Genomic DNA, 14,630 nt, shown 5'->3' with positions numbered 1-14,630 from the left:
GAGTCAAACAATTGTAAATTTACACAACAATGGTCATTTTTATGGCTTCATTTTAAAAGAGTAGGTGGTGACTATTCAAGAGGTAGAAATACGAGAAGAATGCTGACGTGAAATTAGTAAAATTCGTGAGCTTGTTCATTCAGATACTGACCTCGCCCAATATTGACCTTGTGGGAAGCAGAAGGAGGCATAATAAGAACATTACTCATATAAAAAAGGGTTTCGTTTTAAATAGCCCGCTATCTGGACGGCTATTGCTTTTGAAGCATTCTTCTTTTGACATTTGACAAGCAAAAACTGCGCCATTATCAAAAATGGAACGATACACGATTCTACAAACATCCAAGACCTGATGTGATATGCTTATAATAGTACATAGGGATACATCAAGCCAAGTAGCTTGACATTTTAACCAACTATTTGACTTGAAAATCAAGATCGCCAGTGTGACTTTATTAGTAGTTTTCCCACATTTCTATGAAATCTATTGGTAGATTTTGGTGGTTTCAGAAATATCTTTCCAAACTTGGCCGAAATGGCCAAGGATTTTTTATCAACGCAGGCACCTTCTACTTCTGTTGAAAGACAATTTTCCAGAGCTGCTCTTATAGTTACAAAAACCCGCAATAGGTTAGGCGACAAATCTATAAGATGCCTCATGTATCTAAGTTCCTGAATGGAAAATTATGAAATCAAACAAAGCCTGGAGGTTTCTCAATATTCAGAAACTTTATTTTTCTATTATTCTTCATTTTGTTATGATTTATATTGATTTTATTTATGTTTCTCTCTCGATATTTTCGGTTCTTTCATACAAGTTTAATAAATAAAAGTGTTTTTTGCAAGGTTCCTTCTCAATTCATCATTATTTTATCGATGTGACACTACACAATAAAACTGCTGAAAATCAAGAAGCTAGACATCATTCAAGTACTTGATAAATAAATACTTGACTTGAAATCAAGTCAAGCTCAAGCCAAGTAGCTTGAAAATCAAGCCAAGCTGTGAATCCCTAATAATAGACCAAGGTCCTTTGCATTTGATTTAAAACGAAAACTTTTCACTAAGTTTATTCAGAAAAATTGCTGGAAACCCATGTTTCCTTTTCAAAATTGCATGAAGAAATTTGTGCCAAAACTTTCGAGACATATTTTATTTCATTAAATGTCTCAAATGCTATAAACCTTCAGGTCGATCGTTAAACAAGGGACACACAGTACATCTACACGATCACTCAATTTCCCCAGAGCATACACAGCACAATTCCATATCCATATCGATTCAACCGAACGAACACTAATCCCCATATTGCATACACGGCCAGGTCTCGGGTCATAGAGCCTAATAAATAACTTATCTTTGTGACACAGAGCAGCTTCGAGTTTTATTTCAGGTCGTCCCGACACCCAGAACAAGATAGGAATTCGCGTGTATTTCGAAATAAGATCGTAAATAAATCCGAGGTTGCCATTTGTCGTCCAATAAGATTGATATTCTCGGAGAATTTCAGGCTAGAGAGCCGAACCCTGGATATACCTTGCACGTAAATTAAGAACGAAAACCTACGAATGATCCATTTGTTCGGTGGCTTCGGACAGCTGTTAGATGGTGAGGTTAGGTTAGGTTAGGTTAGGGTCGAGTGGCGATAAATTATCGGTTTTTGAATATTTTATCATCGAATAATATAACTACAGGTTGTTCTACAAGCTCTTAACCAAGAACCAGGCTGAAAGAAATACCATAGGTGCAACTCTCAGAGTAATAAACACAGATAGAGGGAGCATATGTCATTTTCAGTAAGCTAATTTTGCCCCCAACATGAAGTATCAAATTTGACATGAAGCGCGCGGAAATGAAAACATATCAGTGATAAGATATTTCACTCAATTCGCGAATTTCTCCACAAAGAACGCACTTCTTATGTCCCATAGGGAATCAACGTTTCATATCAACTCAAAATATATTGAAATAAATACCTAAATATATCAGAAATTCAGAAAACAAACTTCAAACGCGCCAAACGACGTGAAACAACCGATGACACTAGGAGAGCAAAAGTTGCCAAACCTTGGATTTCAGCAGGTGGATACAGAAAATAATAAATATTCTACTTATTATAAATTCGACAGTTAGGAAAAATATCGGATTCCAAATATTCAAATTTGCATATTTAATCGGGAATCACTCAAATAAATCTATTTCATTCAATATGATATACATTCATAACGATATAGTAAAATTTGGATTTGAAAATATATCACAATCCGACAACGTAATTTAACCATGTTGGGGAAAACAAAACAAAAATTGCGTATACTCCCTCTATCTATGTTTATTCCTCTATGGTGCAACTTAATCCAACTATTACTAGTTTTCGAGATACAGGATGTCGAAGTTGGAAAATGGCTTTTCTTTGAAGCAATATATTTGTCTCGCAAAAGTGTTCATTCAAGATGTTTTTCTACGACAAATGTTACTTTAAAGAAATGTAATTTTCCAACTACAACATCCTGTCTCTCGAAAACTAGTCATAGACTATCTTCTTCAGGAGGTCATATTTTGTAAAATATGAAAAATTGTCACCGGCCACTTTTTCTGAATTTCTCGTATCGAAATGTTCATCGAAAGATATTCTATGGTTCACAGAGTCATCATTTAAAAAAACAGAATACATACAAAAAAAAAGAAACATCGTTCTGCTCGACCCTAAACCAATCAATAATTTATTCCTGTTCGTATCAGACAGAGACACACTGTATATCTACCATCCCGAACACAACAATACCAATCCCAAATATAATTCCGAGAAAAATTTCGTAGGTAGATGCATCTCCTATCCACGTTATTTATTGCAGCAGATATCAAAAATCATAAAAGAACATCCATAACTCTCCACCAATGACCTCTTGTTTGACCCTGTGGCATTCACTGGACAATAATAGCATTTAATGAAATATGAGGGATGAAACTGGCGAGTAGACAACTCGGATTTCAGTGGGGTAAAATGACAGCGGCAGTCAAATTGATTTATAACGATGTGAGACATAAGAACGAGGTCAAATACTTTAACACCCAACACCACAAACATTCTTCTATTCATCGTATATCGAAAGAATGATTGTTGTATGTCAGTCAACAAGTAGTGTTGGACACACTGTATAATATAAACAATAAGGCTTAACAGTTTCACTAGACAATCCCACTCAGAAGAAGAGAGAGTTAATTTTTGACACATGGAGTGATGAAAACAACTCTGTAAGAAATGAATAATCAAATTACAAACAAATTCCCATCAGTAAAAAGCAGAAAACACGTCTACATGAGAATATTTTCTATTGCAACATCCATACCGACTCAATGATGTCTAAATCTATGAGTAACATATTTCGAAACCTCTTCAATTTGACTCATATACCGCTTATTGTAGTTCACGTACGATAAAAGCTAGTCAGTTGGTCTCCTTAAAAAAAACATGTATCAATACCATTATTGATCAAACTCACATTAGTAAATGCGGAAAACGACTCACCTACTTGAATAATCAGTGTAATTTGATGATTGTCCTATTTGGGATCATTGAGAGGAGATTGTGAAATGTAGGTTCCCTTCTGTGATTATCGTGTTCAATTGAAGTAATTGCCTTTGAAAGAACTCCTACCAAGTTCACGAAAGCAGTAATTGTATACCGACTGCAGGTTTCACGAAACTTCAACTGACCTATAAACTTGTCGATTTCAATTTGACATCTTTGATGGATCCACAAATGAATACATGTACATAGAAATGATTCGAATCTGACAATTACAACAATAACATTTTTGTGATCTCACTGTCAGAGTCGTCGAACTACACTTTCAATAGACAGATTGTCAAATCTGACAAGCAAAGGAATCTACTTTTCTAATGCTAGATTTTTCTATGGAGAACCTAAAGGCTTGATATTCACAAGTCACAGTCATCCAAACTTTTGACTTCATTTGTGAAATATCAACATTCGTCTTTCATCTTAAACTACCCAAATTTCTATATTTATTCCTTTTACCAGTATGAAATCTGTCACAAACTCTTTTCTATAGATTATGTGTTAAGAGCATAGAAGAGTCAGTATTGAATTGGTTTATTTTAGACCGTGGATCTTTTTGCACGAAGAATTATTTGACGACAGGTCTATGGTTCCCAGTCACTGACAAAAAAGCTATAGAAAACGAACCTTAACCCTAATTTCACGCCAAACTGACAACCTATGTGAAAACTATCTATTGAATGAAGTCCAATAATGCTGCTCCGAATCCTTGGCACCCTTATGGCTAGCACCAGTTCCAGCGTACACTGGAAGAAGTACGTTAGCGGATATGCAGCCTCAGCAACCAACATCCTATGCACTTACCCCTTCATCAAAATTGGATGGAGGCAAATCATTCTAGACGTAAATACTACAAACGCAACCAAGAAAGTCTTAAACGAAAGCAACAGGTTGATGTACCGAGGCGTCATGCCTACAATGATCCACAAATCCTCTAACATATCTATTATGTATGGCATCCATAGTCAAGTTTTTGGCTTGTCCACTCGTCACTCTATGACTCCACTGCAAGCCAACATCATAGGGGGTCTTACCACTGGTACAATTCACACGTTTATCATGCCTTTCGAGAGACTACAAACAATCCTGGTGAACGAGAAGTTCGACAAGGTTTACAAGAACAGCTTCGATGCTCTCCTGAAAGTCTACAAGGAGACTGGTATCAAGGAATTCTACAGAGGCTTCACGGTGTCATACCTGAGGAACGTAGCAGCCCAATCATCTTTCTTTGTGTGCAAGTACAAGTTTGACAGACGCACAGAAATAATCAAAATACCGGTCTTGAGAAACTTAGCCTATTTCTTTGAAGGTGGTCTTCTAAGTGGTTTATCTTACGCGTTTTTTTATCCCCTGATAGCGTTAAGGGTTACAATGCAGAAGGATATTGGCGGACCCTTTAGGACTATAAGGGAAACAGCGAAGGAAATGTACGCTAAGAATAAGTTGCGTTCATTTTACAGAGGCGTACATGTCTCGATTTTTAGGGCGTTTGTTGGTGGTGGTATTGTAAATAGTTCTTATGAGTTTTATATGACAAGTTTGAATAGGATTTTTGACTGAATTGAGGTGGATCGTATATACTGTGAGGATCAAGATAATAGGGGAAATATTAAGATAGTTTTTATTTCTGGATTGCTGTTTTTATTCAGTTGATACCTTAGAAGTACTGTACATTTTTAAGTATTCGAATAATTTGAAAATTCAAATTATGTAGAATAAAATCTGGTGCATTTATGAGTTAATGTTCTCACTTAGCCTCATCTGCTCGCTCAGCCCTCTCAAAGCTGGCTGATGATTCATTGGAACGAATATCCAATATTAAAACTTTCAAGGAAAAAACATTCCAACAAACCATAAGAATTTTCATAAAGAACTTTTCTTTTGAACCATTGGAGCTATTTGGATGGCATTTGGTACAAAATGGATTGCTATATGCCATTGATCCTCCAAGCTCTGGAACAGAAGACTATATTTACAGGGTGATGCTTGTTTTTTTAGACGTTTTCGCCAGTTCGTGTGACTTACATCTTCAGCTGAGACGAGCTGCCACAAACTATCGTGGCTCAGTAGATCTAGCTTTTAATTGAAAATAATCGACTTTGGACTAAACTCTGAGATAGCAGGAAAAACACTATTGCGTTAAATTCGCTGTATATGTCAGACATTCACAATTGAAACATAATAACATAATCCAAATGGCTATCCTGGACTTTCTACACTGGTACCCTCAATAAAAATTGTCAGATCTATCAGACGTACAATGTCAGTTCTCCTAATGGTTTTAGAGTGCAGTGACCCAGTGAAAAGACATAAACACATCTAGGTAATCACACATATACTTGGCTGGGCAATGAGTGATTAAACAAACATAGCATGCATAATGCATTTCCATTATCTTTTATCTTGTTTTCCATTGAAATTCCGTACAGACATTTCCTCCATACATAGCAACGATTGTCGATACAGGGTGCGAGTATCATTAAAGTTTTAAAGTTTGAAGCATCACTACTTAAGTCTTATAGGTTCTGGCTATAAATTTCACAGCGTGAGGCTTCGATTCGCGGTTATGTTTCGACATTAAATACGCTTGGATATCTGCGTTATATCAAAATTAACGGTTTTATTCTTTCTTTAATTAAATTCTTCAGTTTTCGATCTAGATACAGGCTGATTAATTTATCTTGGTAACCTAAGTTTACCGAAATCGCCATAATGTTTTGTATTCTATAGGGTGTTTTTTTTTCGAGGTATATAGCTTTAAGTTGCCATTACTGTTCAAGATGGCGACCGATTTAACAGGTGTCAAGTGATTTATTCTCAGTTTGGTTTGGCAATTCATCATGAATAGACTCACGCCTGAACAATGCTTGCAAATAGTGCAATTTTATTTCGAAAATAATGGTTCTGTGCGTAATACGTATCGCGCACTACGTCCATTTTATTTTGTTTAGCGATGAAGCGCACTTCTGGTTGAATGACTACGTCAACAAACAAAACTGCCGCGCATTTGGAGTGAAGCTAAACCTCAAGTGTATGTCGAAACACCGTTACATCCAGAAAACTGACTGTTTGGTACGCTTAATGGGCTGGTGGAATCATTGGTCCGTACTTCTTCAAGAACGATGATGGCCAGAACGTTACAGTCAATGGTGATCGGTATAGAGCCATGATTACTAGCTTTTTCATTTCTGAATTGAACAACCATGATGAACAGAAGCTGTGGTTCCAACAAGACAGCGCAACATGTCACACAGCTCGTGCCACAATGGATTTATTGAAAGACACGTTTGGTGACCGCCTAATTTCACGTTTTGGACCTGTGAATTGGCCTCCAAGATCTTGTGATTTAACACCGCTAGACTACTTTCTGTGGGGCTATGTAAAGTCATTGGTTTATGCGAATAAGCCACAAACCCTTGACCATTTGGAAGACAACATTCGCCGTGTTATTGCCGATATACGGCCACAAATGTTGGAAAAAGTCATCGAAAATTGGACGTCCAGATTGGACTACATCCGAGCCAACCCTGGCCAGAAATCATATTTAAAATGTAATGCCACAGGATTATCTTGCGAATAAACAAAATTCATGTCAATAGAATAATCCATGGTTGTTTTATTGCAATTTAAAGTTCTATAGCTCTAAAAAAATACCCTTTATAAACGATGCAAACATCTGCAAAAAGTAGCGTAAATTCGAAAGAGCTAAAATTTCTTTGGAGCCATTTCTGGGCCAATCCGAATACCTATACCAAATTCAATCAATATAGAACCAATAGTCCAAGAGATATTGACATCAGAACGAACTCTAGATATAAAACAGCTGAAATGAAGATGCTCATACAAAATTTCATTGAAATCGGAAAGGAATTGAAGAAGTTAAGGCTACAAACAGGATTTGCAGAAAAACCTATCTCTACCTTTGTTTCTGAAGCGAGAATTATACCTTAACCAACGATCTCTAGACTCTAGACAGTCTAGGCAATATAATAATGATAGATCAGGCATATTTCGTGATCTTTTTGATTGTTACCAAATCATAGATGTATTAACCTAATCCAGCATAACCTAACATATCACCTATCAGAATTTTATGTTCCTAGGCTTGAAACATAAGGTGCTGAGCTCCTAGACGTTTCTAGAAGCTACCTCTGAAAATGTTAAAGCCTCCGAAAGAAAAATGCTTTCATAGAAATCTCTAAAAGGCTTTAGAAGGAACAACATCTCTATTTCCTACTTCAGTATATCCAACCTGCATAGAAGTGAAATGGATTTGGGTTGTTTCCAATTCTAACTCATATCTTCTTCACCATCAACAATAACATCAATTTAAGAAGACATAGAGCACATCTCCACGCTTATATCACATAAAATCTCGATGCAACATAACAAAGCAATTCTTTAAACGTAATCACCATCACCTCGCCTTCCATTAACGTATTTCATATCGCAATTCAGGATCGCCAACTTCTAGAACGTTAACCTCAGGAGGATTGTCAAACATCCAATAAATATTTTACACCTGCACCTCTGGATCGTTAAATGTTGCCTTCAGGACGTCTGTCCAGCACATTAGGACAGGTTGACATGGCACTTGGGATGAAATAATGGTCTCAATGGTAGACACTAGACGGGCCCGCAAAAAGCATCTTCGTGGGTCTATGAACCCCCGACATTCTAGCAGATCACTGAACTGGCCTCTCGTGCCCAATAAAATATGCAGGGGGTAAATTTAGATCGCGATAATTTTGCAGTAATCGCCTGTATACATGTCGGTTTGGGAGAATAGAAAATTTGGCACAGAGGTTTTGTCTAATTGGTTTTTCACTTGAGGTTTCACGTACACCACCAGAAGGTATCTTTAGAGGTTCTCAGGTAGTAGAAACGATATGTACCCCACTTCACACAATAAGTTCCCTACCCTGTCAGAGCCATAACATTTTTTTCTCGTTAGTATCAAGCAATGATCTGTTAAATTTATAGCTAGATGTGTGCTTGAGCAATCATGTAAAGTAGACTGTGTAGAACATTGACTCTAGCCTTGATGTGAGTAAGGTTGAGAAGGAGAGCATACAGAATCATTGGGAGTGACTCAACAAGCCATTTCAAAACGCCTTAAAGTCATAGGAATGATTCAGAAACAAGGAAATTGTGTGCCGTACAGTTGAAGCCGAGAGATGTTGAACGGCGTTTGTTTGCTTGTGAACAGCTGCTTGCAAGTCAAAGACGGAAGGGATTTCTGCATTGCATTGTGACTAGAGACGAAAAATGGGATCATTACAATAATCCCAATCGCAGAAAATCAGGCCATACTTCCACGTCGACAGCCAAACCGAATATTCACGGTTCCAAAGTCTTGCTCAGGTTTTGGTAGGACCAGCTCGGCGTTGTGTATTATGAGTTGCTTAAACCGACTGAAACAATCACAGGCGATCGTAATCGAACGCAATTATTGCGTTTGTATCGAGCATTGAAAGACAAAGGCAGCAATACAACTAGATACATGAGAAATTGATTTTACAGCATGGCAATGCTCGACCCCATGTTGCGAAAGTTGTCGAGAAATACTTGGAAACGTTGAAATGGGAAGTAATACCCCACCCGTCGTATTCTCCAGACGTTGCTCTCTCGGACTTTCACTTGTTTCAATCAATAGCACAAGGCCTGGCTGACCAACACTTCCGGTCTTATGAAGAAGGAAGAATTTGGATCGATTCGTGGATCGCTTCAAAAGATGACTAGTTTTTTCAACGCGGGATTCGTACGCTGCCTGAAAGTAGTGGGAGAAAGTAGTGTCTAGCGATGGACAATACTTTGAATGATACATATATAACCAGTGTTTTACAATAAAGCATCAAATTTAGGGAAAAAACGGAAGCAGAGTTTTAAGCCTGTGCATTTTGTGTCTTCGGTCAGCTGATGCAGACCTCATGCGTTTCGCTCAAGACTAAAAACGAGATTCGCGTTTGATAAAACACTGTTTTTTATGGGAAAAATTACTGTGCAAGCAAAGTTATGGCTTGATAAGTCTTATTCAAACTCTACTCCATCGACAATAAAGTTTAAAAAAACGAATAACTCTTTTGGCCCTCAGTGGTTATAGGCTTTCTACAGACCTCAAAAGATTGCTCCAGAGAAATGAATTTGGCTCTAATGAAGAGGTTAAAACCTATTTCGAAAGCAAAGACGAATCTTTGTACAGAAAAGGTTTTAAAGAATTAGAGGAGTTTTGGAGTACATATAATACCCTTGAAGGATTGTTGTCCCACTTTGTCAGAACACTGATAAAGCGATTTCTCTACCTTCAAGTCCGGCCGTCCATACCCCCCTTTAAAATCGAATTTCTGCCGACCTGTCGATGAATGATTCAACAGCTGATTTACGGGCAACTTGATCAATAGATTGAGCATCGGATGTACATGCCTGTATCCGTATTTAGCACTCTATCATCGGGATTTGACATCCTACGTTCTGTTTTCACGTCTCGTTCTGCGTCTGGTTCGGTTTTCGATTTAGATTAGTGTATTATTAATACACTCGCACTGCGAGGTCAGTGATCTGTGCAAGGGATGTGGGTATTACCTGTTGCAACTTTCGTTTCTGCGTATGAAACGCTTTCTGTGATTTGTCACTTGCGGTTTCGTCTAGTCCGGATTCTACTGAAAAAATCGTCATGTAGGCAACGTTGTAAAATTGACAGATGATAAGGAATATTAGCTGAGAGTTATTTCGGTAATGGAAAAATGTTCAACTACTCAACTAACACTTCACTCAATAAATCCTGAACCTAACATGTAAAAAAACATTTTTTTTTTCTTAAAAATTCTACTTTATTCGCCAATATGGCTACCTTCAATAGTGATACATGTACTTCAAGGATCTTCTAACTTTTCAATACCTTTTCTGTGTCTCTGCTTTCGAAATAGGCTTCAACCTAGGCAATCACTTCTTCGTTAGTGCCCAATTTTTCCCTGGAGCATTCTTTTGAGATCTCCAAAGAGCCAATAATCACTGGAGGCCAGATCTAATGCCATCGAAATATAAGACGATTTGTGTCTGCATCATGAAGTTATTCTCGATTAAACATATATCAGCTTACGAGCCAAATTCTCGTAATTTGCGAGAGGTTTTAATTTTCTGCTCTAATATGGAGAAATCTACGGCTAAGGTTCATCGAATGCTCTCATATACTTATGGTGAGGCCGCTATTAGTGAAAGAACGTGCCCAGAGTGGTTTCAACGCTTCAAGAACGGTGATTTTGACGTCGAAGACCAGCATGGCATTGGAAGAGAGAACATTTTCGAAAATTGAAGGCATAACATGATCGAGACGAGTGTCAAACACAACAAGAATCGCCAGAATCATTGGAAGTGACGCAACAAGCAATTTCAAAACGCCTGAAAGTCATGTAAATGATTCAGAAACAAGGAAATTGGGTGCCGTACGAGTTGAGGTCGAGAGATGTTGAACGGCGTTTGTTTGCTTGTGAACAGATGCTTGCCAGGCTATGACGGAAGGGATTTCTGCATCGCATTGTGACTGGAGACGAAAAATGGGTTCATTACGATAATCCCAAGGGTAGAAAATCATGGGGATATCCCGGCCATGCTTCCACCTCGACGGTAAACCAAATATCCATGGTTCTAAGGACATAAACAGTATTTGGTGGGACCAGCTCGGCATAGTGTATAATGAGTTTTCAAAACCGACTGAAACAAATACAGGCGATCGTTATCGAAAGCAAATTATGCGTTCGAGCGAGAGACATGATAAAGTGATTTTACAGCATGACAATGCTCGACACCATGTTGCGAAAGTGGTCAAGACATACTTGAAAGCGTTGAAAAGAGATAATAATAATAATAATTTGGTCTTTATTTCAAATCAAATTCAGCATTTTGATAGTGAAGTGAAACCTACCCCACCTGCTGTATTCTCCAGACGTTGCTCCCCCAGACCAACACTTGTGTCGATCAATGGCACACGACCTGGCTGACCAGCACTTCCGATCTTATGAAGAAGTAAAAAATTGGATTGATTCGTGGATCGCTTCAAAAGATGACCAGTATTTTCAACGCTGGATTCGTACGCTGCCCGAAAGATGGAAGATAGTAGTGGCCAGCGATGGACAATAATTTGAATCATAAATGTATAACCAGTTTTTACGATAAAGCCTCGAATTTCGGAAAAAAACGGCGGAAGCAAAGTTGTATGGACTTTTTTAACAAATTAACAGCTAATAGGTAAGGTATCTAAGCTAGATATCTACTTTTCTATATCTAAGACACTTGACAAGTGACAAGGCATTATGATTCATTCTTATTGATATACTTCTCAGATTCTCAATCGAGATTATGTTGACAAATCTTAACAGTACTGATAACATCAAATATTCTAATCAATTTGAAATCTGATCCAAACCAGAATCCAGCATTTCAGCCATACAATCCTCAAATACTTGTGGGTAGTTGGGTCATCTAAAAATAGTGGACGCTGGATGGCGTATTATTTAAGTAATGCAACAGTTTCCGGAAAGTTACCTAGTACAATGCCCGACCACTGCAGATTTCAGGTTTCTCAGCGAGGACCATATTCAGCAGAACAAGATTGAAGAATAACACTCAATTTCTCTGCTCTGTTGCAACTAAAGAGACTGCGATATCCAGGCTGTTTGAGGTTGGAACATATGCTCCTTCAATGAGGATTACGATCTGTATTACGTTGATTTCATGTTTGGTAAAGGTTGTAAGTTGTTGATATTCAGGGTGTTGAGAAAAAAAATGTGAGAAAAGGAGAAGAAATATTTGACATATGGTGTGGTTCATAGCTTCAAAGTATGATTTCTTACAACAAAAATATAAGAAAAAAGAAATAAAATAAGAAAAGAAATGAGAACAACACTGATCTGAAGTTAAGAGCTTTTCCGTACTTGTAAAATAAAAGAAAAACATTTAAATTATTCAGTATGACACATTTTTTTTTATTTGAAAGGTAACATTATGCCTAAATTGGGCAAATGGCTCCTTCGTCATAGCATTTCCCTGAAAATTTCGTTCAAATTGTGTATCCAACGATCTAGAGTTTTTTAATGGTTCGATGGCAAGAATCTTTGACATCTGACACATAAACGGAGTGTGAAACATAGTGTAAAAATTGAAATTTATTCCTAGAGTATAAACATAGATAGAGCGAGTATACGCAATTTTTACATGTCCCCAACATGGTTAGATTTACGTTGTCGGATTGTGATATATTTTCAAATCCACAATTTTACTATATCGTTATGAATGTATATTATATTGAATGAAATATATTTATTTGAGTAATTCCCGATTAAATATGCAAATTTGAATATTTGGAATTCGATATTTTTCCTAATTGTCCAATTTATAATAAGTAGAATATTTATTATTTTCTGTATCTACCTGCTGAAATCCAAGGTTTGGTAACTTTTGCTCTTCTAATGTCATCGGGTGTTTCACGTCGTTTGGCGCGCTTGAAGTTTGTTTTCTGAATTTCTGATCTATTTAGGTATTTATTTCAATAAATTTAGAGTCAATATGAAACGTTGATTCACTATGGGACATAAGAAGTGCGTTCTTTGTGGAGAAACTCGCATATTGATTGTAATATCGTATCACTAATATGTTTTCATTTCCGCGCGCTTTATGTCAAATTTGATGTTCATGTTGGGAACAAAATTTGCTTTCTGAAAATGACGACTATAACTGAAAGAGCGCGTCAATAATGTTCTGAAATTTTCCATCGATATTATCTGAAATATTTATGCAATTTTGCAACCCAATCGATTTCCACAAGGAAAAACCATCTTCTTACTCCATCGATCAAATTTTTCCATAGTTGGGATTTCTATAAATCGACCAATCAACGTCATACAAACGGATATCCATATAGGTCGTCTTGGTTACCCCGAAATGCAGATTTCTCGGACCACGTCTTCTGAAAAGGAAACGGAAGCTGGACACGAAAATATCAGTAACCACATCATAGGATACGGCGTCTTCTACAGGAAGCAGAATTACAGTCTTGCATTTTAATCGACGTATTTTCGGAGAACTGTAAAATAGGACTGGATATGACTTTTAACTGTTCTTTTTTCTATTGTTCTGTTTTGACCGAATATGCATTGGTGATGACGTCTGTTCGAGTGAGTAATCTTGATAGATACCCACTAAAAATAGGTAGGAATAGGTACCTGCTGTTTTGAGTTATTTGGTTGCATCCGGAGTTTGTGTTGAATGGGAGATTTTCTAGTCTGGAAATAATCGCATTGAAATTCTGGAGATTGAATTTTGAACTGTTCTAATTTTGAATCCAACGCTAGAATTCTATCTTGAAAATATTGAAAATCAATTGAAAAAACAGTGCTGAGCAGAATCAATTCTGAGCAGTGTTTGAAGCTGTTTAAGTGCAATAAACCTGAATTTTTGCGTTGATAAGTGACAATGGATGTAACATGGCTCCATCATTTCACTCCGGAGTCTAATCGACAGTCCGCTGATTAAACTGCACACGATGAACCAAATCCAAAGCGAGATAAAACACAACAGTCAGCTGGCAAGGTTATGCCATCAGTATTCTGGGATGCGCAAGGTATAACATTCATTGATTACCCCCTAAAGGGCCAGACCATCAGCAGCGATTATTATATAGCGTTATTGGATCGTTTGAAGAATGAAATCTTTGAAAAACGGCCCCATTTGAAGAAAAAAAGGTGCTGTTTCATCAAGACAATGCTTCGTGTCACAAATCAATGAAAACAATCACAAAATTGAATGAATTGGGCTTCGAATTGCTTCTGCATCCACTGTATTCGCCAGATCTGGCCCCCAGCGACTTTTTCATGTTCTCAGACCTCAAAACAATGCTCGCTGGAAAGAAATTTAGCGCCAATGAAGAAGTAATCGCCGAAACTGAAGCGAAAGACAAATCGTACTAGAAAAATGGTATCGAAAAGTTGGAAGATCGCTATAATCGCTGTATCGACCTTAAAGGCAACTATGTTGAATAATAAAATCGAATTTT

At 37.3% G+C, this 14,630-nt stretch overlaps 1 protein-coding gene across 2 annotated transcripts in view; it reads right to left on the bottom strand.

The window, feature by feature from the left end:
• Window positions 1-14,630, bottom strand: part of LOC123681636 (matrix metalloproteinase-2-like) — a 104,740-nt gene that overhangs the window by 60,207 nt on the left and 29,903 nt on the right. The window contains exon 1 of one of the 2 annotated variants that reach the window (XM_045619859.1): window positions 3,530-3,737. The exons of the other annotated variant lie outside the window; for it this stretch is intronic. The gene's annotated coding sequence lies outside the window, so the exon portion shown is untranslated. Of the gene's footprint in view, window positions 1-3,529; window positions 3,738-14,630 lie in introns of those variants that run through there. 2 annotated transcript variants of the gene reach the window in all.

The sequence above is a fragment of the Harmonia axyridis genome, chromosome 6 (assembly GCF_914767665.1).
Source record: "Harmonia axyridis chromosome 6, icHarAxyr1.1, whole genome shotgun sequence".
Lineage (NCBI taxonomy): Eukaryota > Metazoa > Arthropoda > Insecta > Coleoptera > Coccinellidae > Harmonia > Harmonia axyridis.
Note: the sequence above shows the minus strand (reverse complement) of the source record. Positions and strands in the feature narration are given on the sequence as shown.